The sequence below is a fragment of the Puntigrus tetrazona genome, chromosome 24 (genome assembly GCF_018831695.1).
Source record: "Puntigrus tetrazona isolate hp1 chromosome 24, ASM1883169v1, whole genome shotgun sequence".
In the NCBI taxonomy this organism is placed as follows: domain Eukaryota; kingdom Metazoa; phylum Chordata; class Actinopteri; order Cypriniformes; family Cyprinidae; genus Puntigrus; species Puntigrus tetrazona.
In genome coordinates, this window is record NC_056722.1 from 14565236 (window position 1) to 14589062 (window position 23827).

The 23827-nt window shown below is 36.9% G+C and overlaps 1 protein-coding gene across 8 annotated transcripts in view; it reads left to right on the forward strand.

Moving 5' to 3' along the window:
* dlgap1b (discs, large (Drosophila) homolog-associated protein 1b) overlaps positions 1–23827 on the forward strand; it is an 82630-nt gene that overhangs the window by 18968 nt on the left and 39835 nt on the right. For 7 of the 8 annotated variants that reach the window (XM_043226814.1, XM_043226820.1, XM_043226819.1 and 4 more), the window contains exon 2: positions 7244–7327. The gene's annotated coding sequence lies outside the window, so the exon portion shown is untranslated. Of the gene's footprint in view, positions 1–7243; positions 7328–9219; positions 9305–23827 lie in introns of all 8 variants that reach the window. The other variant, XM_043226817.1, reaches the window with a different exon arrangement.

Consider the following 23827-nt stretch of genomic DNA (forward strand, 5'->3'; position numbering starts at 1 on the left):
TTGCATCCTCGGTGCGTGTGCGCGCGCGCGCAGCCACGTCTCATTTTCATGCTGTGGATGTGCAAACGTCATGCTGATGTGGCCTGATTTACATTAGAGTGCTTTAGCCCTAAAGTTCCTAAAAAAACCGTGGCATACTCTTGTGTGTAGATGCAGTTTGTGTTTGCCCATGCACACCAGAGAAGCCGTATGTGAGTGATGCATGTGTTTAGAGAATGCGAGGCAGTGGATCATGAACAGTGGGGTGTGTATTCTGAATGTTAATGTCTATATATTATGCTACGTATCAACAGAATACAATTAGCGTTGACGCAGAAGTGCTGTGATCTGTTTGTTGGAATGCACGTATTTGTTTGTGAGTAAGCATCTGCGTGTGTTTTCTGGCTCTGCATCCCATGCCCCTTTTTTTTTCCTTTTTGCAGTAAGGCCTCTGGCTCAACAGATGCCTCTCTTTGAAATGGTAGAGAACAGAATGCGTGTTTGTATTTGTTTGAAATCTTTTACAAAAATTTAATGGTTTTGAAAAAAGAAGATTTTGTTTGAGCTATTTTGCTCTGCTGTATGAATATCTGGACGTGCAATATTTTAAAAGAATGATCAGAGCCCCTGCTTTAAATAATAATTAAAAAAAAACGTGTACTGTAGCTTTAAGCATTCTTTTTATCAACACTTAAATGTGTTTCCTTAAAAAGCAACATTTGTTTAAAATAAATCACGCTGATCAAGACAATGAAACAATGACCAATTCAAAACAGAGAGTAAATTGCTTTCATTAATATCCCAAAAACAGTAGGGTGTTGTTTAATGTTTGATCATTTCTTTATTTATCATATGCATCTGCCCATGCATGTGCTTGTTTTTGCCGCTTCTTTATCTGTGTTTCAAATGTCAATAGCACTTCCTACCATACACCAGTTAAAACATGGAAAGCCAGAAAAATAAATAATCGCATAAAAAAATGAAAATGACAGAAAATTCTGTCAACGGCAGAAAATCTCGTCTGAAATGATGGAAACTTCTGTAACTGGAGGGAAAGCCTTGTCACGTAAATGACGGAAATGATGGGTTTGTAGTGGTTGCTGGGTTCTTAAAGATGTTTGCTTGCTGGTTGTTAGGGTTGTAGATGGTTGCTAAGCTGTTGCTGGGGTTTTCAATATTTTTTCTGGAGTTTTGCTAAGTGGGTGCCAGTTTATTTTAGATGTTTGCAGAGGGCCTTTCTTGTTAGTTGTTAGGGCAACCATCAAGGATGATATATAGGCTTTTACTAAGTGGTCGTTAGGAGTTGCTGGGGTATTCTATATGGATGCTATTTTTTAGATGATTCCTGGTCTCTGCATTAGGCACAGTATACGATTTTTTTCATTTAACTAAGTTGAAATCACAAGTCTGGTAAAGTGATAAATGTGACATGTAATTGTTGACTTGTGCTCTTATGTTGCCCAGCTTGGTGCCTGCCAAACAAATCCACACTGGAGTGCTGAGAAAATTTCACTTGCAAATTTCTCCTGAGGCCACTTTTTGCTTACTCAACAGGGAGCTAAGCCTTTCCCAGCCTACCAGGTTCTCCTTAAGCTTTCTGATCCACGTAGACGCCTTTAAAATGGCTTAAATCTGGTTATTTCTTGACATCAGGTGTCAAAGTGAAGGCTCAAAGTGCATTGTGGGATAGCCACTCTTCCACATGAGTGCACAGCTGCCCAGCAGTGATTGTACCCAGAAGACTACAATTATGAGGGGGAAAAAAGCAATGGCGTCTGAAAAGCTTTTGCCCCCAGAGACCTGATGGATATTGGATTGTACTCTTCCTGAGCTGCCACGATTGTAGGTGTTCACCCGAATCACTGACAGCTGCTGATCCATCAGGAAGGATTCCATGAGTGCTGTAATTGAGCTCATTACTTGGAGAGCTCAAAAACCCCAAGGAAAACCAAATACATAGCGCCTCTAACTGCTTACTGGTCTTGGATGACCTTTCTCTCTCCCTCTCTTTCCTGTTTAGCCCTGGCTGGCCTGAAATCTAAATCCAGTCTCTTTTTTGTCAATAATTCACGGCCACTATAATCCTCTTTCGAAGGGCACGGCACAGACAATCAGCAAAACTTGATTGTGTACGTGTGCGTGCGTGTTCATTTGTGTCTGCGTGTGTACATGGTTATCACCCATAATCCTCATGGATGCTGACTGTTCCAGATATGGGTCAGTTTGTAGAAGAGAAAAATGAGGTGAAAAAGACAGGAAGCAAAAGGCCACACATCACATTGCTGTTTTAATACGACAATGCTACATGCGGATTATAGCGTTTATTTGAGCAATTTTGGACTATAAATAAACTGTAAAACCACTTTTTACATTCTCTAAAGTTGTATTGGCTTAACAAATACAACTAAAGCTGTATTACTACATGCCTTTCCACCAGTAGTAAAAAAAAAAACATTTTAAATATTAGCATGGCTGACTCATTTCTCCTGCTAAAGCAAAATTCATAGACACAATTGTATGTATACAAAATACACATGATTACATAATATTCACTCACTTTTGCATTATGAAAATATAGCTTCACTGGACAAAGTACCGTTAAACGTTCTACTCAGAAATGATGTTTACATCAAGTCGTATTTCATATCAAACTCTTCAAAGACACCGTTGATTTAGTTAAACAAGTTAACTATTTAAAAAAACATTTTAATATTGACTGGTGTGGTGGAAATGTATGAAACCTTGTGTCCATTTGAAGAATTTACAAACAAATCATTTTCACATTAATAGGATCATAGTAGTTTTTTGAATGTAGTAATTCATTTTTTTTAATATATATTTTCCTATTTCAAGATCAAAAGTCTAGTTCTGAAACAAGGGAGTATAAAAGCATTTGTGTAAATGTAGCTGATGAAGGATAGGTAAAAAGTTTCAAAGACAGTTTCTTCATATGAAAATCCACAGTTTTAATAAAAAAATCAACCCCTAGGACACGAAAGTTGAAAACACCTGATTGCATCTTCAATAACCTTCTTGCTCATTTTCCAACTGTACCACGTTGTTCTGCTAGAATTACATTAGAATAAACTGTAGCTCAGCGTCTTGGTTTCTGGTTCCTGTTGAACTGCAGAGGTTGAGTATGCTGATGCATGTTAAAGTGGACAACTCAAGCATTCAACTCGATCGTGAAGATAACACCACAGCACTGTAGATTTCAGATAAGGTGTCTTTTTGTTTCCTGTCACCCTATCCTCCCAGCACTCTCTCTTTCTTTCCATCCCATCTCTCTTTCTGTATATTTTGCATAGATCACAGCCAATTTCTCCACTCTTTTTAATCTTTATTTTTACATAATAATGCATAATTCATGAGGAACTTGTGAATATGAATGAGCGTGGCAGTGCCATGGCGAAAGAGTACGTTTTACTGAAGTCATAAGGGTCACTAATGCGGCGGACACCTCTTCAGACACGACCTGTCTACAGACATGCCTACTGAAACTCAATCTTCACTTTAGTCTGAGGGCAATGCTAAAGTTCATTCGCAATCCTCATTAAACGGGCATTGAGAGTGTATCAGTTTTCCGTTCTCCTCAGGGGCCAGGGTGAGAGTTTAAGGGGAAAAAAATTGACGTGGGGCAGAAAAATTGATGATCTGACAACATTCTCCGTATTGACTTACATGTCTATTAAAAAATGTATTTTCAAATATGAATATACACTGAAAAGCATATTCAATGTAGTTCAGGTTTAATAGTCCTTTATGTAAGTATTGAGATGTACTGTTTATATATAATGCAAGGTTTTATGGAAGATATTAGTCTAAAATCATGCACAGATGTACACTTTGAAAATCCACACAAAATTGGAAGCCATCTGGGCACCTTTGCCATATTATTTCGAACATATTATGGGATATGCTAATCCTAATCTCACATACATCTTATATAGTATGTAGATAGTATACTGAAACTACATATTTTTATTCAGAATTTCTGCCTTTCTCTTACTTATGTGAACCGTTTATAGGTTCTCAACATATTTTCCTAGGCTTCAGGTGTAGCCTGACCTTCAAGATATTTGTAAGACTTAAGCTCTATTTAGGCTGTCATGCATTCGTCTATAACCACATTTGTAAGACACCATCAGCCACCTAGCGAGTATAATAACCATATGCATATAAATAGGTGTTCATCTTTCCTTGCATACCATGTGTTGTTGATGTTGATTGAACTTGTTGGTGGAAGCCCACAGCATGCTGACGGGGAGGTGTGAAGCTGGAGTGGATGATGTGTCCCAGCTGAGCGTGAAATTGAAATCGCTCCCAACAGCAGGGGCAAAAAGAGAGTGAGAAAGAAAGACAAAGGGAGACACATACAGACATACAGATAGATAGATAGAAAGATAGACATACAGATAGATAGATAGTGACACCACCATACATACTTGCCTTCTGCTGCATAACAATTTGATTAATTGTTATGACCATTAATCAATACAAGTGATTTATTGGCTTGTTCCAATCATTTGGAACACTTTTGCATCCAAATTAAACCTCAAGGTATACAAGTTCCTGCACCTGCCCTAGGGAATCCCAACATATCTGACTCCAATTTTCCAATATACTATAATGAAAGGTAAAGTTCACACCATGTTCTTCCAAATGAGTAAGACCTTCATCTTTGGAACACAAATTAAGATATTTTTGAGGAAATCCTAGAGCTTTCTGACCCTGCATAGAAAGAATTGCAGCTACCACATTCAAGGCCAGAGAGGTAGTAAGACATTGTTAAAGTAGTCCATGGGAATACATTTTGTGTTTTTAAAAACAAAACAAAAACAAAAATAACTTTATTCATCAATTTCTTCTCTTCTACGCCAGTCTTTGCGCATTCACGAGACTACTATATAACTACTATATAAACCGTCCTCTACGAGGGCTGCCAATAATTCCTCCTAACCATCTGTTTACCTCATCCTGCATCTCACCTTGGGAACACCAAACATGCACAATCCATCTGCAGATGTCGTCATTCATTGTTACATATTTATGAAGTGTTCATACAGTGTTCATAATTTGGAAAGCGAGGCAACACCTCGAATTCTTCTTGAATTCTGTCATGTTCCTCAAACCATTCCTGAAGAGTTGTTGCAGTGTGTCAGTGTGCATTATCCCACTGAAGTAGGCCAGTGCAACAATGGTCTGCAACAATCTATAGGTGGTATGTGTTAAAGTGACATCGACATAAATGCCACGATCCAAGTTTTCCCAGCAGAACATTGCCCAGAGCATAACATCTCCTCTCCTCTGCTGGCCTGCCTTATTCCCATAGTGCATCCTATTGCCATCTCTTCCCAAGTTAAATACTGCACACAAACCCGACCATCCACCTGATCTAAAAGAAAGCTTGATTTATCAGATCAGGCAACCTTCTCCCATTGTTTCATGGTCCAGTTCCGATGCTCACATCGACATCGTAGGTGCCTTTTGCGATGGATAAGCTTTATCATGAGCACTCTGAGACTGGTCTGCAGCTATGCAGCCCCATACACTGTAAACCGCAATGCACTGCCTTCTGTCGTAACGATATAATCAATGTTATTGACTTCACCTGTCAGTGGGTTTAATGTTGTGGATGATTAGTGTATAGCATGAACAGATAATCCCAGCTAGGATGATAAGAACTGCAGCTGATTTTTACAGTTTTTTCCACAATATAGTTATTTGCTAAAGAAGCCAAAGCATCAGTGCACAAAGTGACAGATGGTCTGAAAAGGTGTCCGTCTACCGACCAGCCTGGTGTCATAAAAATATGTACCTCTGCGCGCTTTTTGTGCAACACCATTTTTACACACCTTACTGCATTTTTATTATGTTGTTGTCGCGGAGGTTCAGAAGTTAAATATTCGTGTACTGTTGCTAAAAGCTAATGCTGCATCATGCTGGAAATATGCCCTACACCAGATCCAACCCTAAAAGAGAGAAATGTCCACTGGCACATTTTTATTGTTGATATGTTACTGTGTTATTGTCGCGGAGGTTCTGAATTAAAATATTTGTGTACTGTTGCTAAAAGCTAATGCTCTATCATGTTGGAAATTTGCCCTACACCAAATCCAACCCTAAACCTACCCAATAGTGTAAACAAATGCAAAACTGATATAATAACAAATTTGTTGATGCAACCATGCCATTTCAACTTCCTTTTATACAGATTTGAACCGTACTTACATTTGAATTTGAACCGGAGCTCCTCACCTCTATGCATATCGTGTACCAGACGACATTTTTCGAATTAAAGTGATCATCCTTATCCTCTTGTTAGTGGGAACTTTGGAATGAGCAGAGCACGTGCGTGCCATTATTTAGTCATTTGGTATCCACTTGTCAAAGGATCGATGTAATTTCCTCATTATCTTCAGCTGGGATGTTCCCATGACAAAGAACGCTGCTCGGTGTGTGTCAGCAGATTCGTTAAGTGACGGCATGCAAAAATTTTGGAAGTAACTTAAAATATCCCATTCATGACTGCAGGTGGTACCAGGAACTTACGCTACACGTGTACTCCGTCTGGAACCTGAACTCAAGAACAGTGTTTTTCAAGGGACTAGGCATAAAATAAAAGGTCGACACTAGTTCTTTTCTGGATGGCGTGCGCTTTCTCTTTCTGTCTGCCTATCGCTTTCATGTTTTTACCCCTCACTTCTGTCCCTGGCGAGAGCATTTGGAAGCTGAACTGTCAGTTTGTTGCTTTGATTTTCTCACTATGCAAGCCTAGCCCACAGACAGCCTTCTGCTGTACTCGCAAACACACACGCATGAATACTAGATGAATAAATAGAGCACCAAACTACCGAAATTGCTCAAATGTTCAAAGCTACGTGAATTTATTCATGGTGGACTCAGCCGTGTGAACAGCTTAAAACGGCTTCGCTTCGATGCCTGATAACAGAGCATGTTAAAATGTATACATCATAACATCAATCCTAACATTTTTTTTTGTTTTATAGTAGTGTATGCATACACAAACACGTACAGTCACACACATGTATAATAATAAGGTCCTTACTACTCACAGAGAGCCTCATAAATCATTAAATTGTTGTAGAAATCATTGAAATGATTTCAATATTGACTGAATTATTTCCTAATTTTGACATAATATATTGCACTGTAAATATGTTACCGCTGCCTAAAAAAACCTAAAAAAAATTTTTTGCTTAACATGCATTTGATTTCATGCTTTCTTTTTTTCATATTTTAGTGAGACGGATGTCCTGCATGGAGGAAATGAGGAAAGAATTAAACACAGCGAGGACAAGGATGAGTAAAAAGAGAGAATAATTAGGTGAGTTGTATTTCCATCTTCTCTGAATAGTGTAATTCCTAGCAAGTAAGCCTTTTTTTCATCGTTTAAATCATGCTTCAGCGTGCAGAAATATTGGCTTTATTCGCATACTACATGTGTCGTCATACTACAAAGTCTTTCAAGTCTTTGAAGGATGAGCTCAAGTTTAAACGTATGAAGACAAAGCCTTATTTTTTGCCTGCGAAATGTTTTTATTCTTTCATTCCTGGTGTTCATGAAAGGGACTATAACTATTATAATAACTTTTAATTAAAGGTAAATATTAGAGCTTGCAGATTACATACACCTATCTATTTCATTTGTTTCTCTCATTTGTTATGCACCTGTTTGTACTTATTATTATATGATGATATGCATATACTTTCATGAAGGCATGTTACTGAGTGACAGTGTTGATTTAAAAACCTGCTAAAGTTGAACAATTTAAAGTTGTTTTGAGGCACTGGAAGCTGCTTTAGTATATCTTTTTTCAACATATACACATGTACATATACAACATATACAACGTATACTTTTTTCAACATTTGTTAGAGACAAAGACATTAAGATAACAAAGAAGATGAACCTGAAACATAGTAAAATTATATTAAAGGTTCACTTCTAGCACTCACTTCCAGACAAGTAGTATGTGCTCATCCACTCGTGTCTGACTTCACACAAGCACAGTGTTATATCAAAAGCGATATTTAAATATCATCAATTAAAAATGTGCTGTACAGCAAAGAGGTTTTCAAAAGCAGATTTTTCTGTATCTGTAATTAATGATTTTCAAAAAAATTTGAAGTGTGGATGAGTCCTTCATTTGGTGACGCAATGAAGTACAGCACCAAATATTTTTCAGTACCCCATCTGGGTACATACACTCATACTCATAGTTTTATTACTGCCTTTGAAAGTCTGAGATTTGGTAGCAGAGCAGCTGTTGTTGTGCCAGAGGATTCGATCAGGTGGCTGTAGACCTAAATGTGCTGTACCTCCACATCCTCCCACAACCCACAGTCTTGTGAGAGAAAGAACATCTCACATCTACCTGATGTAAGCTGAAGCTCACTGAAAGAGATTTTTAATTAACTGCCAACCAAAACACACATGCATACACACACACACCTACCTACCGAGGGTTAAATTGACCCAGAATGTTTTATTACAGCATTATAGCACCTTAGACAAAAAAAGGAAAAAAAATACAGTTTGTCTGCATTTTGGTTTCAAAATGCAACAAATCTCATAAATTATATTTGAAATATTGTTAAAATGTAATTGTTTTTGATTTAGAAAATAGCAAAAAATGTTTATAATTTAGATGAAAGCTAAATATTGAAAAGTCAAAATAACCCTTCTAATTCAAATATTATTATTACTGAGTTTTGTTAGTGACAAATTTGTGGACAAATATTCGAAAAAATATTAAATATAAGAATTAACTGCAGTTACTAGAATATAATTGCATACATTTTTTTTACTTTTTTTTAAAGACAAAAGATTTTCAAGTTTCCAACTTAGGACCAATTGTAACCCATTTATATTAATGCTTATTGTAATTAGCTGCTATTTGAGTAGTAGGTATAATATATATGCATTTAAGCAACTAATTTAAATTCAGCTAATTATACATATTATTCAGCTTACATCAAAGGCAATTCATGTTTTAAATCTACTGATCTAATATGTACTGTATATACTCTCTCTCTCTCTCTCTCTCTCTCTCTGTGTGTGTGTGTGTGTATAACATATACACATACACAAGCACACACATAACATACACGCATGCAGACTAGTTAAAAATATATATCAATATAACAGTAGGTAAAAAGCAGCTTTGAGACAGCAGACACAAAGGATTGTTTTCTGATTTTGTCTGTTTGCTGCAGTAGTTCTGAGGACATCTCATGCTAACAGCTCCCATCAGCCTGTCTGCTGTCTGTGTCTAATAGAACTGGAGACTCACGCTGGCAGGTAGGAAGCTTAGAGAACAGGATTAGAGGATACAGGAGACAATCCATGTCGGACACACACACTGTGAAGTCAGCTTCACTTCATTGTCTGAGAGGGATCAGACTAACCTTTGTGATGCCGGGTCTTTGCTTTTACAGTCGCTATGGCAGCCAGCCTGACTGCAGCAAGGGATGCTAGGATGCCGTTTTGAGACGTAGCAAAAGAATCAGTGGCTTTTTTGACGCCTCAGTCATTGCTACATGAACCCAAGCACCTCTATAAGAGTGAAGCTTAGGGAACGCTTTTCTGGTGATGCTCCGTATGAGCTTTTTCTCTCTCAGATTTATGATTTGTGCATGATTTCTCATTACAATTTGCATAATTTAATAATAATAATAATAATACAATTTGCATAACTTAAATGTGCACTGATATATAAGTGTATACTGGATATAATGGACATAAACTGTGCATTTGTATTATATTTAGGCATGCAGAGTGAGTAAAATACATCTTCATGATATTTATTTACAAACATTCCAATATTTATTTGCATATTGGTATAAATTTAAGAAGAATGCCATAAAAAAAGTAAAATAAACACTTACGTTCCCAGCATAAGTAATAAAAGTGTTATTGTTAGCTAAAATGTTTCAGTAACTGAAATACACACACAATAGGCAATATTAAATATCAAATCCTTATATATATGAAATTACACTGAACTTTGCCAGGATTCTGTATTGCTTTGTTTCAAAGTACCTCGAAAGCATTTTCAAAAAAAGAAAAGGAACTAATGTCATACACCGATCGTTCTGCATGCAAACAAAGCAAAAACTTAGATACTTCAACAATATCGGAATCCTGGCCAGGACACGTCCTGGGAAAATGACTCCTACTGTCACCCTAGAGAAAGTAACATTAAAATAATTCATACAAGGTGGTAAAGAAAATTGTATGTGGTTTAACGTAACATACCATATGACTATCATCTTCACACCGAGTCTCCTCATTGGTTTGCCTCTGCAGCCAAAAGAGACCCTTTATACGGCTCAGTTTGGAGACTCAGATATCCTTACAGAATCTTAAACTTGGCTATATACACTATATTGCCAAAAGTATTCGCTCACCTGCCTTGACTTGCATATGAACTTAAGTGACATCCCATTCCTAATCCATATGGTTCAATATGACGTCGGTCCATCCTTTGCTGCTATAACAGCTTTAACTCTAATAGGAAAGCTGTCCACAAGGTTTAGGAATTTTTGACCATTCTTCCAGAAGCGCATTTGTGAGGTCACACACTGACATTGGACCTGGCTCTCAGTCTCCGCTCTAATTCATCCCAAAGGTGTTCTATCGGGTTGAGGTCAGGACTTTGTGCAGGCCAGTCAAGTTCATCCACACCAGATTCTGTCATCCATGTCTTTATGGACCTTGCTTTGTGCACTGGTGCATGGAATTGCATAGAATTGTTCAAAATGTCTTGTCTTGCTGAAGCATTCAGAGTTCCTTTCACTGGAACTAAGGGGCCAATCTCAGCTCCTGAAAATCGCATACTATAATCCCCCCTCCACCAAACCTTACTCTTGGCACAGTACAGTCAGACAAGTACCGTTCTCCTGGCAACCACCAAACCCAGACTTGTTCATCAGATTGCCAGATGGAGAAGTGCGATTCGTCACTCCAGAGAATGCATTTCCACTGCTCTAGAGTCCAGTGGCAGCGTGCTTTACACCACTGATTTTAAGATACAGACACCTGCAATGTTAATTCTAAAGGCCTTGGGCAGATTTCTATGACCCTGGCAACACGATTGTTAAAATGCGATTGGATAAAAGCTCTAATGTAAACATTCACTATTGGAAGAAATGCATCCAAGAGAAAAGCTATGAAATAAAGAGAATAGAGTATTGAAGATCATTTAATACACATTTATGGGAAAATATATCAAAACTACTCAGTGATTTTGATTGTGTTTAGGCCAGCAGAGAAGGCTTTGTATATACTGTGTATATAATACTGTATAAATAATGATTAGTTTCTGCAGTCCTATCATAAGCCCTATCCAGATGGGACTAGTTTTCCCATGGGACGTTCAAGAAATTTGTGTTTCCTGGACAGACTTTGTGATTATTAAAGCCATCTGAATCTGCCAAATCAGTGTTTTCCTCAAACAACATGTGTAAAAATTCTGGAGCAAATTGCCCACTGTTTTCTGCAAACTCAGTGGTCCTCTGAGAAATCTAATCTTATCTAAATGCAGATGTCTTTGATAGCTGATATTAACTTTCATCAAAAATACATCACATAAGACACACATCGCCACATCACATGTAAAGCCCACATGTAGTCGTCCCATCCGAATTGATGCATGAATTTACAGATGCTGAGTGATAAGAATGGTAACATTATTTAGAAAAATATTATTGCGCTGTCATTTTGCCCATTGGTTCATACGGACCAGTCAAATGTAATCCAATGTAACCAAAGACGTGGAATTATCACAGGACCTGAAAACTGACCTGTGGGTATTAAACACTTTGCAGCTCACACCATTTTGCGGAGTGGTTTTCTGTAGTCTGATCTCTAAAGGCCACGCGTTGTTCGTCCTGCCAGAAAACCGGATTTTGCGCCGCAGCTTTTTGATGTTAAAAGTATCATCGCTCAGCTCTAACTGAAGTCCTTTTAAAAGAGCTGTAATATTCACTGAATCCAGCGCAGTGAGAAACAGACTCTAAAGCCCATCCAATGCGCTGACTGTGCTCTGGGAACTGGGGCTGGAGTTTGGGAAGAAAGGAACAGTAACTCGGAGCGTCGCGTTCGGAATATCAATGGGTCTGGCGGGGTTAATGTTTAACACACCATTGCCAAGGAAAATTCAATTGCTTCCACAAAATGGGTGATATTTAAAAAGGAGCCTGAAGGAAGACTTCAAAGAGCATCAGCTCAGCAGTGTCTCCACGGAGACCGAGTCAATGGGAGTGAATGAGAGGGATGAAGACACGGTAATTTAGGTAGATTATTATTTTGCATGCATGTACATGCTTCATATTAGCTATATTTTGTTTGGTAAGGACGTGTCAGGATCTTAGAATGAGAAAAACGGAAGAGCGATTGAATTGCGCATTGACAGCGTCTGTAGAGTTGTCATTAAAATAAATTGACTAAATAAAAAATGACCATTAAGCCCAAGTTAAATGGCACTTTCCATTGTAACAGGCCATTTAAAAGCTTGCTTAATAATTATAATTAGCCGATATTGTATCATATGTGCCACTTGGAACTATGTATTATTCAAATTAATGTTAATGAGTTGTTTTCATGATTAAATTATAAATGAGTCATAATAATCCGAGAAAATGTGGCAGTGTTTTAGACAGCAAGGCCTCTTGGCTTTAAGCATTTCAGTCCATTAACCCAAAATAATTACCTCATTTGCGAAAAATGATTAGTCACTTCTTTCTCCCCATGTTCCAGGGTGTTATCTAGGTTATGAAATGATTATTTTCTCTGCGATGGTGGCACTTGCGATGCACAAAAACTTTCAGGAGTCAATGCAAACAAGTTAAACTCATCAAAGTCAGCGTGTCTCTCCTAATCGGCTGTTTTGAGTTGTTTGGCAATTACTAACACAGCTATCTGCCGTATTTGCAACAATGAAATTAAAAACTCATTTACCATTTTTTTTCTGTTTTTTTTAACTCTTGATTTCACACCTCATTGGCAAGACTTGTGAAGCTCATTAGGCTAAATCGCTATTCAGTGATTGTGGAAGCATTGTTGTGCTTCCTGATGGTCTTCAATCTGCAATGCAACCTGGGAAGATGAAGTGCAGAATTTACATCAATTATCAATTGCATGTTGTTCATTAAGAGTGTATAAGGAAATAAATACATTTTTGGTGAAACTCCAGCCCTAATAAATGACTGAGTTTGTTGATTTTTTTTTTTTAAGTCATTCATTTCATGGATTATAGGTTTTCGTTTTTGAGTGTACCGGATTTTGCATTGGAAGGCTCTTACTAGAAGCAAGTCATTTTGTGTTCAGTATAAATTTGATATAATTACATAGACCTTCATAGCTGTCACAGCTGTTTGCACTTGTTGTCAGGCCTGTTTGATCAATTTCCCTACATGGGGTTCTTAATTAAATTTCAGTACTCCAGTCAAACCTGCTTTACTTTATACTATGATAAAATGATCCCCAGCGTTCGCCAACTCGTCTGTTGAAACATAGCAAACAGACTAAAATGCTCTAGACTAGTGGTCACATTAACTTATTTAATTTAATTCCAAGATGTACAGCTGAAAAAAGTTTTCAATATTTGATTGTTTTGGAAAATTTGAACATGTTCTAGTAATCTCTGTGAAAACAAACACACCTTGTGATCTACTCCTTTACAGTTGTTGCTTTTGAGACTCTTTCATAGCCCCAAAGAGTCTTTCGTTTTATCATATTTGTAAAAGAAAGATACGGCTTTATGATTCTCTCTGTAAACAGCCAAGGTCCTGGAGGTGCTGGGGTGGAGCTAAACAATTGCAAACAGCGCCCCTCTTATGGATTTTTGCAATGTTTCTTTCATGCAATGTGTAACACAGCTCTAAGTGAATGAAAACATCCTGCAATGTTTTAAATCTGCAAGTGCACTGTGTATAAAGCTATAAAGAGTCAACTCTGAATCATTGAAACAAGTCCTAAGCCGTTTCATGTTGATGTTTAAACACACTTTTATATAAACCCAGAAGTACAGTATTTGACACTAGAATTAATCATGCATTTGATAGTTTGACAGCATGAGAATCCAAGACACATTCACACATTAACATGGTGGCTATCAAACAAAACAATCTCTTAATTTGATTATGGCTTGTTTTGAAAAGGACAGTGTGGAAAAACATGTTTGGACTATGTGTGTGGAGCAAGGGGTGCTTTGTTGTTGCACTAGTTGGATCATCAGGTTCTGTGCTCCTTATCCTTCAAGGTTTGATTTGTCTTAGGGGATGTTTTACTACATGACATGTTGCACTAGAGATTAAAGACTAGTGCGACAGTTTTAGCCAGCTAGCTACTGATACAATTTTATGTATAACTGGACGCTTATTGCTGTCCAGTAATTTTCTCAGAAAAAATCCAATAATTTAATTAATGTGAATGAAAATTTCAGCCACGCTTTATTTTAAGGTCCAATTCCCACCATTAACAAACCATTAACTATGACTTTTACCTCAATAAACTCCTAATTTAATGCTTATTAATAGTTAAGGTGGTTGTTCAGTTTAGGTATTGGGTAGGATGTAGAATATGCTCATGCAGAATATGTGCTTTATAAATACTAATAAACAGTCAATATGTTAATAATAGGGCTGCTAAGAAGAAACTAGTTAATACTGAGAATTTCCTAACCTGAACCCACTGTGAAGTTATATTCCCAGAATTCCCTGTGTTCACATTTGAAAGGTTTTTGCTTAAATAGTTGTGTTTTTTTAATAGTTTTTGTTATCATCTGTACATTTGGGCTGTATGTTACATCTTCTGTTGTTTAATGAATGTTTATTGCATTATTTAAGTGTCGTGTGTTACTATGATGGTGTTTTGTGTTTGGAAGAATGAATTGTGATGAGCTTTGATTCTTCATGTGGTTTTCTCTTTTACCACCTGCATTATTATAGTGTTTGTCACTATGTTAAAGGTACAAAATTACAGTTTTACACTGTAAAATGAATAGTTTTTGACATTATTTCACATAAAAACTAAATTAAATTGAAATCTTGAAAGCCATCTTCCTAGTTTTGTTACTGTGTTTTGCTTTTGTATGATGGAACTATACATTCAAATGCTAGCAGTAAAAGCTTTGCATATAGTTATCTTGTCAGTATCCGACGACAAAACACTAAACGGTTGGAAGACGAAGAAATCAAGTATCCCACATCTGAACGGAACACAAAATAAGAGCTACAGAATCGTAGGCATCCAAGCCGAGAGTTATGTATCAAGTCTCTTGATGCAAGTTTTTTGTTATGGTAATATGTTCTCACTATCTGAGAGAATCATAAATAACACACACAGCAGCATTCTTACCAAACACTTCTCTCGCATTATTCCTGAATTCTGATATTCAGCGGAGATCCTACAAAGAGCGTTTCATGTGACGAGGCTTTGTATTAGAACATCTCCGCATTTGGCATTTTAACTGCGAATGCTCTCAGGTTTCGCTCTTTGCTGTGGAAGTATGGAGGGCTGGTCGTGAGAATTAAAGCGCATTTGCATTCTTCGAAAAAATCTCGGACTTTCTAACGCTCCCTGTTTATTCTTCTGCTCGCCCCGCGTGAATGTGTGCGTGTTAAAGAACGAGAGTGCGAGAAAGCGCGTGCGTGTATATTTCTGTCAGTTTGTGTCCTTGGGTTTTATGGGGCATTTGGATGCCATGATGAAAGCTATAGCCGCGGGGACAGACTGAGAGGTGTACAGTACAAACGGGGTAATGATGTCACGAGAGCTGCTTTGAAACCCAACAGCCACGGGAAACAAAAGACTATTACACCCTCCTCTCTTCCTTTATCTACCGACTCATCCCTCCTTCTCTTACCTCTCCTATCCCTCATCCCTTTCTCCTTATTTTCTCTCTCAATCTTCCTTTCTCTGCAGAGAGGCTTGTGTCTGTAGTCATCATACGCAGGGCACAGCGGCTTTCCGAAGTGTCATAACACGTTAACAGTCCTGCCACTCAAGCTCCTCCTGCAGAGACCAAACAGAGACCAAGAGCTCTGGTTATATCTCTGCAACACAGGGACCTAAGAGAAAGCATATCCTCTTTTATAACATTCCTTATCAATGGGTTTTGCTTTAGGAACTTACAAATGTTTTATAGTATGGAAGTAACGAGAGAATGTGGGAGTGTGAAAGCCTTTTGGAGAATTGTGCGTGTTTGTTACTATTTCGCGGATCTGATTGCGCTCGCACGTAAATTCTAGAGCAGCTGTTTACTCGATTGGTGTTTCACTGTTTAATCACACCACTAAATCAGCAGAAAAGCAGAGGGATTTTTTTTTTTAAGCCAGACTGGAATTAAAGAAATACGTCGGTCAAAAAATGGAAATTCCGTTCTGCGATTATGGTCATGTGTTCCAAAGCTGCGTGATTTAAAGTCTTTAATGTAATATAAAAACAGAACGTACAATCTCGTCATTTCCATATATCAAAAGTGACTACCGTAAATATAAACCGTAAAAACGGCCATATGACTCATGTTGTACATCTCAAACCTTCTGAAGACATGCGGTAACTTTCTTTGAGGAGCCGATGGAGTTGTGTCCGTCTCATTTGAGCATATTCAAACCAGTTTTGTCAATAAGGTTTTGTTTTATAATTTTATGCAACTGCAAAGTAAATCGATCAGACTTTATAGTAAAGGCATTTGTAGTGTTACATAATATTTCTGTTTACACAATATATTCAGCTTTGATATCCAAGGATTAACAACATTTTAAAATTAATTACAATTTTAATAATATTTCATGAATTACTATTTTACTGTTTTTTTGATCAAATAAATGCTGCCTTGTTGACCATAAAAACATGACAATATCTTACCCCTGTAGTATGTATATGTATAAATATTTATAAATCTAATATATTACTAGGTAATTTAAGTTTTGGGTGGACTGTCCCTTTAAATCTAATCTTGTAATATGACCTCACTCATCTCACACTTAAACTCACATAGCAAGATATTCAAAAGCAGTCATTAGAGTCTGCTTTTAAACACTTAAAAAAGGGAAATTAATAATAAAGTTTACCTTTTGCCCTTATTAATCTGCTAGATGTAGACTATTTCGAGACACATCTGCCCTCCTCCTGTTAAAAGAGCACAGAGACCTCAGTCTATTAACCTGTGAGGTATTAAAAGTTAAACTGACCTGCACATCAGCGCTAATGCTGAGAGACTCAAGAGATGGTGCGGTATTAGAAGAAAGACACAGAGAGATCAAGACTTGTGTCTGTCTCATCAGATTATTCACCTTTTGACCTGAACATGCTAAGCTTCTGCTAATGCTAAATCCACACAATTGGATTTGCATTGAGTGGATTGTGGTTTTGTATTGCTTTGTTTCTTTAACCATTTTGTTTCCTTGCTGCTGTTGTTGTTTTTACCATTTCATTTTTATAATTGGGGTTTTTGTTTTTCTGAGAATTACGAGATCAACTGGGTATGCAATTCACATTAATTCATGCTAACACATCCCCTGCGAGGGAGATGCTATGTGTCTTCTACAGTGATCTAAATTAAAAATATGTGAAAGATAAGCGCTGGGCAGAAGATGTTTGTTTGTTCATCTGAATATCATATAGGTTGTTGGCTGTCTATGAATGGACAGAACATAATATAGCCTGAATTGTTAAAGATCTCTTATTTATTAATACTTAAGCATTCTCTTTATCTTATTATAGAGGGTTTAGTTTCAAGAGGGTGCCATGAGCCGAGGTTTATAGTAATACATTTAACATTTATAGCACAGTATAGTTTAAATCTATTAGCGTTTACTGAAATATCACTTGAGACTTAATCTTTTTTCGAGAGCAGCACAATTCTTAATATTCAGCCTAAAATGTGTTAACATTACTATTTATGAAGATTGTATGATGGTTCATAACAAGTTTAGAATATGTAAAAGTCCAATTGCAGAGTATTTTTATTTAGTACATTTGTACATAGTACATAGTACAGTGTATTTAGTATTTGTATTCTACTTAGCATGAAATAAATGTATTTCTCATATATTTTTGTAGGCTATATTTATTTTTCACTATAGGGATGCCATGATCAAAACTCAAAACCTTTAGTCATTTATAATTAATAACACTGGAAATGTCAGCAATATATTGAGCACTGAACTGGAAATCTGGTGACTTTTTTTCTTTTCTTATGCTTTATTTATAAGAAACATATAATGGACCTTCCTTTGAACCATCTCCCAACCCTTTGATATCAGAAGTCAATTTTCATTTGATTTTCCACATGTCTTTTTTCATCTTGTTTTTCTTGCTTAGGTCTATATAGAGTTGCATTCTGACCAGCCGCTGAAAGGCTATGCCGTTCGTTATGTTCATTAGCGTTCAACTGAGGAAAACCGGGTTGTTAATAACGAACACTGCACTGTCACAGTGTGTTTTTCAAAAGGATGTGTAGTTCGCGGTGTGAAATGCGGAGTCTGTAGCTGGTTTAGCATGCCGTACGCAGTGTTTAGCCTGTTGTGTATATTCTGTTGGGTGAAGTTTGTGTTGCGTCGGTCCCCTCGGCTGTATCTCTGCTTCACTAGTCAGTTTGATCCTGATGGTTTCCGTCAGCGCCATCAGCAGCCTGTTATTGCACTCTCAGCCAACTGTACATATCACCTACAAGACATTTCTAACACACACGCACCCCATAACGCAAATAGAGATCTCACAAACACATACGGACACACACACACACACACATCCAATACTACGACTGAACGTCCTCATTTATATTTCATAGAGGTCCGAATCAAAGCCATCTTTCCTCCTTTTCCACACATGACTCCTGCTATTCACTCTTAACCCTGTTACTGAAATGGCAACTTGCATTTTCACACCAAGAATCACTTTCTCACCAACTCCTCATGAGTTCACGAGCAATACACTCTCTGTTGGGTGAGGCGATGGGGGAAAAGACTTTTGTTGCCATGGAGATGAGAAAAACGACCACGTTCAATTTCCCCCGTGAGATTATTTATAGTTGTCTTTATTGGGCTTTATTGAAAGGGGGGGGGGGGTAGGGAGAGAAAATTGCTCGCTGGTCGGAACAATATGTTGTTATGGTACAAACGGATGGGAGGTCACAGGATTCGAAATGGAAGGGCCCTTTTATTTAGTCACAGCACCAATTAGCGAGCAACCCACTTTCTTGCTCAGGCTTAATGTGGTTTACACCTCCACGCTTGGTTTTGTGCAGGCAGTTTTCAGGTTTGTTGGTGGTGTTTTGTAATAGGTTGTTTATTTCTGGTTAAGGATGGGAAAGGATTATGCTTTTGAGTTCGGCCCGGTCTGTCACATAATTATCTGTCAGTTTTTCTTTAATAGCCTAATATAAAGCAAAAAATTGCATTTTGGTATAGAATGATTGCTGTAAAATGTATTATAGAAATGTTTTATAGCATTATACATGTATTAACTGTCACATTTGATCCATTAAAAATACTGACCCCTTACTTATGACTTATGATCAATATTATAATTCATTAATTCATTAATTTAGTTAGTTAGCTGGTTAGTTAGTATGGTTAGTTGCTCACATTTGTGTGGTGTGCCATCGGAAAATCTTGTTAAATTGTGACTTGTTTGTAAACAAATCTGTGGTAAAATTAAGTGAACAAAGGACTAAGTTGTTACTGATATGGTTTAGCACTTTATTAATCAGTGGGTGGGGCTAAAAAGGCAGTGATGTAGAAGTAGGCATTGGTCTTCATTATTAAATATCTGTATATTTACTTCAAAAGATAAAGCTAGCGATTATGGCAAGGGTCCTTACATTTCCGTTGCGTGTTTGTGGCCAATCACAATGCACTGTGTCAGCTGGCCAATCAGAGCTGTGCTTGTTGGAAGGACAAGCTGTGTTTGTTGAAAACAACATGTTTGAGAGAGCCGGGGCATACACAATAATGTACAGTATTTGAAAAATAATGTGGTTTTTGAACATTAAAGCATGTCATCATATTCTGTTACACCAAATACACAAAAAATATCTTTGAAATAGAAGCATTTTAAAGTGGCAAATTTCACAACCTCTGTTTTTGGCAGTTTAGGACTAATATAAGCTTTTAGACCAACAAAAAAGTTTTGAGTCCTGAAAAAATCTTACAGAATGTTTTTTTTTTAGCACAGCGACATATCAATTTTGATATCATCTTGAGTCCATGACCCCTTTAAAAGCCACTGTTTACATTATTTTCCCCAGATTGGTCCCTTTTTTGCAGATAATCATGACTAAATGTAGCTAAGAGCATTAGACTTGTAGTACTTGAGAATATTGCACTTGTATACTGTATAAGTATTCAAAGGATTTATAAAATTAGCTTAAATATTTAATGAACAAAGTGAGCGGAAGATGAAATATTTAATAAACAGTCAATAAATGCATAAGAAGGGGTGTTACTGTCCTAAATAGCTTGCTTTCATCTGTGTTTCTTGCAGGTTTAGCGGCTGTTGTTATTCTTTACTCAAAGGGCTGCTTGTGTTTACCTTGAAATCATTTAGCTGTGCTAAAATCTGACATAGTGATTACTGAGCACTTCTTTGTACACAACCAACCCCTCTTTCTGTCTTTGTCACTCTCTCTCTCTCTCTCTCTCTCTCTCTCTCTCTCTCTCTCTCTCTCTCTCTGTCTCTTCTTCTTGTGTTTGTTTTCTTTGATCAAACAGATCTGCAGGAAGAAATTGTTCATAGAGTGTGTGTCAGAGTGTGTGTAATCAAAGAGTGACGTGGTGCTGCTCTCATTAATGACAGACAGCGTAATTAGTTTGGCCCAGAGAGAGAAACTCTCGGCTGTCGTGTCATCTGTCAGCTCGATTTGACTGCGTTTCAAAGCACACTTCAATCGAAGAGAGAGGGAGAGAGAAAGAGAGAGAGAGAGAGATGAGATGGAAGAACGGAGGGTCAGCTAAAGAACCCAACTAAACTAAAGTAATTTCAAGAAAGAAAGGTTTAACTAAAACAAAATGTTCTTGGTAGTTAGTAAGGTACTTACTATCTCATTATTCTACTATCTGTTATTCTGTTTTAACATGCGGCAGGTGAAAAATTATAATTCTAATGGCCTAGAAATATAATGGATATACCTCTTTTCAATAAACCGCATGATTTGAATAATCATGTATGTCAAGAGTACCACAGGATGAGTACTTGAGTACTTACCGTTCATGTTTTCTCCCTAACACTAAGTATGGCTTCGGCTTAAAGAAAAACACCCATTCATTTTATAGCATGGACAATAAATGCAATTAAAAGAACGTCTAGAAGATGAGGAAGTGAGCAAGAATCGTGACGCTCCGGCGAGAGTCGGGCTGCAGAAGAAAGCACAAGATGAGCATCTTTATTTATGGATTTCCACTCGGTCTAATTTAGAGCAAGTTCCTCTAGGATACATCTGAAAGGCTTCAGGGGGCAATGAATGAGCTCAGCCTTACACAACAACTCATATATGAGCTATTATGTGGAGGTATCAAGCACACACGCTGCACAGAAATGCTGTTTTTTTGCTGAATGCAAGTAAACAGTTGTTGGCCTTTTATTCAATAAATCTCATCTATCATTGCAACGTTCAAGTCAATAATTAGTTCTCTAGCAGTTGTTTTCCGGTGGACCACGTTATAAATTTTAGTCCGTTTCTTAATAAAGCTAGCTAATTACTTATTATATCATTTTGGAGCTTTATAGTGGGGAAGCGCATTTCTGCCACTAAATTAAAAAAAAAACCAAAAACATTAATTTTAAGCTTTTATGTCACAATTGTGATTTTTTTTTTCTTGTATTTTCGAGTACACATCTTGATTTTTCTCAGAATTGCAAGATATGAACTCGCAATTCAGACAATTCTAATTCCTGAAAAAAACGTTTTTGGTTTTTTTTTTAATTTTGATTGAAAATTCAAACTTTTTTCTCATAACTGAGTTTAAATCTCAGAATTCTAAGTTTCTTTTCACAGTTGCAAGTTTTTATCACGCAGTACTTTATAACTCACAACTGCGAGTTATTGTTGATCTCTCAGTACTGAGAAGAAAATGTCAGGACGTACAGAGTACAGAGAAATGGAACTGAGGCACACGCTTTTATATTTCTTTTATTTTCTGAATTATATGTGCCTTGCTGAGAAAAAGAAAGCAAAGAATCCTTTGGGGAACAACACGCACAACAGCCAAGTCTACAACATTTGAAAAACACATTCACTGGCAGCTCATGCATTAATATAACGCATTTCATGACATCAACTATGAAGATTTCATCAGAATCACTGACTCTATGGTTTATTTATTAGTCTCATAAAATAATCATATGCTTTACATTTGTCTCAGCTCTCCCATCAACTGGTTGAACTTACACGCTCGTTGATTTGCATATTTCATCAAAACAAAACAAACGCTGCTTGGAAATTAGTGTATTTGGATGTATGTGTGTGCTATTTTGCCACGGTAGAATAATAGTTGGAATTGATCTGTTACCAAAGAACGTGGCACAAGGAGGATGAAACGATTAATTATTCTGTTTCCACATCTTCAGCGTTCTAACAGAGACAGAGAGAGAATGTAAAAACAAAGCAAGACATTTACTCTGCACCAGCTATACCACACAGCATAAGGAAGTGAAGCGAGTGTGTAAATGAGATTCTTTAAAAAATAACAGGTTTAACTTCAACATGCAAGTGAAAGTCTTATAATGCATATCATTTAAGAGTGCGTGTATGTGTGTGCTTGGTATTCCCTACATTACTAGTCATTTTTGCATAAAAATAAATGGAAATGTAATGGGAATTATATAATGGAAAACAAATATTTTACAGTAACATTTTCATTAAAGTACATCCATACATAAATGCACTGTCTTTCACTTTTAATCAGTTTGATGTATTTCTGCTTATAAAAAGTATTAATTTCTTTTGGCAGCAATTTATTTTACAGCATGCATACTTTCCTGGTACATAAATGGTTAATATCTTGGTTAATTCAGGCAAATAGTAGGTAACACAAGGTACCTACCTGAAGTGTAAGTGTGTTATTAGTTTGTACATACAGACAAGTTTGGTAACTAATTAGATACTAATTACTGTTCTTACTAATGTATATACATGGTAAATGTGTAGTACTGTGGGTACAAACAGGCATGCATTTACTATCTGTATATGGTAATTAATAAGGCACATTACTGTACATAGTAATTTTATGTACATGGTAAATGTGTAGCACCCACTGTACAAAAAAATGTCCTATTATTTTGTAATATTTTATTTTTTTCCATTTATTGTATTTATCTTTTGCCGTATGCTGAAATACTGAATGCTCATGCACTGTATAACGTCCAACTCACTGGATGGCATTGATCTCAGTACAGTCATTGATCTTTTGGTAAATGCTCTTAATGAATTCACAGTCTCACAAATGACTTCAAGCATGAACGGCTGATTTCTCATTTTGACACAGTAAACGGGATATAGCTGAATAAACAGCAAAATGCGTCAATTCCTTTCTTCCAGTCTTAATCTGTCTTTGGCTTTATCTTTCGCTCCTCACATCTCTGTCTTTCTTCAGATTTGACGAGGCATGCTAGAAGAGGTTTTTCACATGCTAATGTTGGTGTGCTAACATCACTGTCGAATTTACTGTTCTGTTTTAAAGGGGCGTTCACGCTTATGGCAATTTGCATCGACAGAGTGACTGAAAGTCAATCATTTCAAATGAGAATTGATTTTGGATTTAAAGTTTTTTTTTTTTTTACATGAGGGCATTCGAATATGTTCAGAAGCTTTTTTTA